This window comes from Callospermophilus lateralis, unplaced genomic scaffold, assembly GCF_048772815.1.
Source record: "Callospermophilus lateralis isolate mCalLat2 unplaced genomic scaffold, mCalLat2.hap1 Scaffold_130, whole genome shotgun sequence".
Lineage (NCBI taxonomy): Eukaryota > Metazoa > Chordata > Mammalia > Rodentia > Sciuridae > Callospermophilus > Callospermophilus lateralis.
In genome coordinates this window covers 1,590,892-1,596,361 of record NW_027512473.1, presented here as the reverse complement: position 1 = coordinate 1,596,361, position 5,470 = coordinate 1,590,892, and the positions used below count along the sequence as shown (strand labels likewise).

The window sequence follows — 5,470 nt, the reverse complement described above, 5'->3', positions numbered from 1 at the left end:
TCCAGCCAGCCACGGCGCTCTCGGGTCCGTCCCTGCCCAGTCGTGGGGAGGAGGCTCAGGACCCTGTCCTCAGGGGGGGGCATGTTGGGGGCCAGGAACTTACAAAGGCAAATAATGTCTGGGTAAACATTGGCTGCTGATAGCTCCAGCTGTGGGTGCCAATGATGTCCCCTTGGTCCAGATGTTGGTCTCACCCACCTCCCTCTGTGGCAGTACATTTGAGGAGAACCTTGTAGGCCAGCGGAGAGCAACACAGAATGCGGGGTGGGGAGGGGGCTGGCAGGGCCACCCAGCACAATCCATGCACAGCTAGCCAGCATAGTCCTCCACCTCCAGGGTTGTCCGGACAGCAGGGGTCACTCCTGGGCTGAGAGTGTACCAGGGAAGATGGGGCCACAGCCTCCCCTATCCAATGTCCCAGATTTCCTGGCTGGGAATGAAAACTGAATCCAGAGGTGGAACCAATGCCAGGACCCTATGCTCTCCCAGGATAGAGTGAGCTTCTTGTCCCTGGAGGTTTGTCAGCAGGGTCTGCACCTTCAGAGCTGGCAAGAAGCAGGCTACTCAGGGCATTGGAGAGGGTTGGGACTAGAGCCTTCTCTTGGATTCTTTTTTTTTTTTTTTTTGCTAAGCATATATTTCTCTTTAATTAACTATATTTCCTAATAAAGTAGTATGTGTAAAGAAAGTTATTTTCTTCCAAGTAAAAATACCTCATATTTTTTAGTATATTTAAATAATATATAGGCACACACTAAAAATGTTTTTATTTTATGTACAAATGGGCAGATGTTATACTCATAAATTCTATATTCCATAACAATTAAGAACCTGTTTTTAAAAAGAAAGAAAACTCCGCAACAAATTTTAAGACACTAGGATTTCTTTGCTTCTACATCAGGGGAGGGGGGAGGGAGCTTGCTCTACCAGGAATCACAAATTAGAACTGAGTATTCTCTAAAGCAGAAATAATATAGTGCCATTTCAAATAAAGATTAGTCAGCTCTCCTCACAAACACTCACAACTACCTGCCAACAACAGGTAAACCAGGTCAAAACAGCTTAGCATAACTAGCCTTCATGGTATTTGGCCATTATGCTCCTTTAGGCTAATAAATCAAAACAGAAAATACTAAAATAAATGATTTTGAGATTGCCATACATTTTGAGATTGTTGTATCCTCCCTTCTATAACATAATAAAGGGAACATTTTACTGCAAAGAAAATTTGATTTTACCTATCACTGGCCATAAATTTTTGTAATTACTTATTACATAAATGCTGCCTAGTGCCATTATCCAAAAGGCATGACCATTCTGTCCACAATCCACTTGTGCATTTATAAAGAGAATTTTCATGATTTACATAAGCATGTCTATCAATGAAGACATTACAATGAGGTGCAATCTAACATCCATAATCTGATGCTTTGCAGATAGCAATGTAGAACAGTATTTGTAATCACCTTTCACTTCAGTGACCTTATATAAAAATTAATTATTTAGAATTAAATTCTAAGTCTCCAAAGGAGATTTTCAAATGTACACATAGAAATGATTATAGAGTAAGATTTTTAAGAAACATCCTCCATGTCCACATCCTGTTGTAACTGCTGTACCATTTTTTCTTCCAGCTGCTTTCCTTTGCCTGCAAGAGGGGCTCTGATAAGATGGATGTTTTGCTTGACTTCTTTAATGTCCTGAACTTTCTGTAGCTCTTTATTTTTCTTCAATCTGTTCATTATAAATTTAGCTTGGCGTTTCTGTTTGATCTCTTCAACTCTCTTCATTGCATCAATAGTTTTATTCCATAGTTCTTGCTGGTATTGGACAGGTTCATTTCTACGTTTTTCAAATTCAAATGAGTTATCCACTGTAAGCTCTTTGCCAGCTGCTTTCCGGAATGCTTTAGTCCACCTGACCTTGCGAGGATTATGCTTCTTTTTAAAGTTCTTATGACATTTGGATTTACAGAATCTGAATACCTTGCAATCATTGCGGACGAACATCATGCCGTGGCCGGGGTAGATGGGCCCTGAACAGAAATAACACTTCTCAATATGCATGTTGAGGCCGCGTGGGTCCCCACCGACCTTCTCTTGGTTTCTTGCCAATTGCCCCACCCCTGATCCTGAAGCCAACAGGGTGCCCAGTCCACCCTCCCCTCCAGCACCAGGAGAGTCTAGAACTTGCTTCTTCAAATCTCCCTTCCCTGAGTGGGTCAATGTCTTGATGGGACCCTCCCCCGCCCCAGGTGCACACCGACACTTCTCCTAATGCATCCTGGCTGGCCGGCTGGGAGCCACAGACGACATGTCACATGAGGGGACATAAGGGGGCTCTCACATTTCCCACGCCTGGGCTCCTGGGCCCCCAGCATTCATGACGGCTGATTTCAACATGAAAGGGCCCCTTGAGAAGGAGAGCCCCCCTCCCTTTTCCCCTCGCCCCTGCTAAGCCCCACTCTACAGCTAAACACTGTCTGAGCCTCCCTCCCTCTGGAGCACCCTCTCACTCACCTGCCAAGCCTTCCCCAGACTGCTGCAGCCTCACCTCGCAGCCTCTGCCAGCCAGGATGAGAATCCCAACGTGGGGTGGGGGGCTCAGGGCTCCATACTGCAGAGGAGAAAGGGGGGTCAGTCTGTCTTAAAGGTATAAGCCATTTGGCCAACCATAGGCCAGAATGACTGAATAAATCTCCGTGGGTGCTTTAATGCTCTGAGAACAGGAGGTCTCCCAATCTCAAATCCAAAGACAGGCAGAGCAGTGAAATTTCCCATGAGGCCTTCCAGGCATCTGCCCTAAATTTTCGAAGTGGCATTTTTTTAAACCTTTTATTTTGACCTAATTTTAGATTTACAGAAAAGTTGCCAAAAATAGAACAGATAGCTTCAGTACACCCCTCACCTAGCCTTCCCTAATATTCACATCTTACATAACCCTAGTAAATGATCAAGCCTGAGAACTTATCCTTAGTTCAGTACAATCACCTGAACTTCACATCTTATTGGATGCTGGGTACAGTGGTGCATGTCTGTAATCCCAGCAGCTCAGGAGGCTGAGACAGGAGGATAGGGAATTCGAGGCCTGCCTCAGCAAATTAACAAGGCCCTAAGCAATTTAATGAGACCCAGTCTCAAAATTTAAAAAAAGTGAAAATAAAAAAGGGCTGTGGATGTAGCTCAATGGTAAAGCAGTCCTGAGTTAGATCCCCAGTACCTAAAACAAAACAAAACAACTCTTATTGGAATTTCCCGTTTTTCTACTAAGATCTTTTCCTGCTTCCATCACCCCATTCTGGACACCACACTGCATTTAGTTGTTATTTTTCTTTTGTGTCCCTGATCAATTGGTTGCCGCAGTACTGCTGCAGCAAAATAACCAGGGGGTGACGAACAACTTGTGTAGATTGATACAGCAGGAGTGGGAGCCATTTATTGTAGGACAGGAGGGGTATATATACATTCCACACAGATTATCTTAATTAACATAAACTAGATACAGCAGTCAACGAATCACAGTTAATGGCTTGCTGGTACCACCTCACAAACCACTCCCTCTGGCAAAATGCCAGGCGCCATCCTGACTTGTTTACAGACCTTAACATTGGTGACATTCCCTCAGTCTATACTCATCTTTCATGATCTTGACAGCACTGAGGAATAAGTGTTTTGTAGAACTGTGGGTTACCTTGTGTTTTCTCAAGATCAGAGGGAGGCTCTGCAGTTTTGGCAATACCACAGAAATGGTGGTGGTTCCTTCTCAGCTCACCATATCAAGAGGCTCATGTCTCCAACATGTTTGATTACTGGTGGTGATGACATTGATCACTTAGTTAAGTTGATGTCTAAAGGGTCTATCCACTATAAAGTTACTATATTTTTCTTTTGAATTAATACATATCTTGGGGAAAATACTTTGATATATATGTGCAACTATTCATAACTTTATAATTTAATTTACACATATATCTTTTTTAAATTTCTTTGTTTAGTTGTAGATAATTGTTATACCTTTATTTATTTTATGTGGTGCTGAGGATTGCACACAGTGCCTTACACATGCAAGGAAAGTGCTTATCACTGAGTCACCACTCCAGTCTGACACAAGTATATCTTTATCATACAATATAGTAATTTGACACATATATTGATAATAATGGTGTAATTATCATTTTGCCTCCTCAAATACTTATCATTTCTCATTTTGTTTATCACATTTATTTTCTTCTAGTAATTTTGAATCATATCATATATTGTTGTATATATAGAATAGAACACAAGAACTAGTTAATCCTACCAGTGTTTGTGCCCATTTCAAAATTTGCCTACAACTAAAGATTCCAAATGTTCGGCACGTTTTTTTAAATATTCATAAAATGTCAAATTATTTAAACATAATGAAAATGATGCCTGTAATCCCATAAGCTTGGGAGGCTGAGGCAAGAGGATCATAATTCAAATCCAGCCTCAGCCACTCAGAAATGTCCTAAGAAAATTAGGAAGATTCTGTCTCAAAATAAAAAAGATAAAAGGGATAGGGATGTGGCTCAGTGATTAAGTGTCCCTGGGTTTCATTACAGGTGCAAAGAAAATAAATAAGTAGAATAAATAAAATAAGTAAACTGCTTATCCACAGAAAAACTTGGAAGAATCAAAACACTCTTTTAAACAAAAACGTAGACATCAAAGTGTATAACACGAGAGACTGGGATTTGGCCTCAGAGGTAGAGTGAGCAACTAGCACATGTGAGGCACTGGGTTAAAACCTCAGTGTCACGTATAAATTAAATAAAGATATTGTGTCCACCTACATCTAGAAAATAAACATTTAGAAAATAAATACTTTTAAAAGTGTATATCATTATTTTTTTTCAGTTAAAATGTTTCATTAGTGATTAAATAAATACTTTTATCAAAATCAAACCAAAGTTGCATATGGTCAATGCAGTTGAAAATTGTACTAGATTTTTTTTTCATTAGTGAATATGACTCTCATGGTGAGGGTGTTGAATCCTGCAGAAGAGCAACAGTTACTGGTTTGGTTTGGTCTCAAATAAATTATGGGATGATCCCCTGGTTTATGTTGTAGCTAGTGCATCCATGGTTACTTTGCAAAATCCTGTGGTGAATAGATGCCTTGGAGGACCTAAAATTCTCTGTGGAGAGTGAATTTAGGCTAAAATATTACAAGCTTAGTGAGTTTAACTGAATTTATTTTCTCCCAATAATCTGAGGCAACAACTCAGTTGTTACAACCTCCATGGAAGATGTAGGCAGGCCTACCTAATATCAATTTATTGGTATTTTTTTCTCACTCAGCATAGCTCCATCAGTTGACTTGTAGGTATGATGTGAAAAGCAGCATGAAGAAGAGTAAAACCTTCTGCATAGATTAAAAGAAAAAAAAGGGACTCATGGACAAGCTGAATCCTGCTTAAAATAGTATGAAGGAACTGTCATTCGTAGAA

The 5,470-nt window shown here is 40.6% G+C and overlaps 1 pseudogene; it reads right to left on the bottom strand.

The window, feature by feature from the left end:
* Nucleotides 1-1,082: 1,082 nt before the first annotated feature.
* On the bottom strand, nucleotides 1,083-2,066 carry LOC143640184 (putative ribosome biogenesis protein RLP24 pseudogene; annotated as a pseudogene).
* Between the last annotated feature and the right edge of the window lie 3,404 nt (nucleotides 2,067-5,470).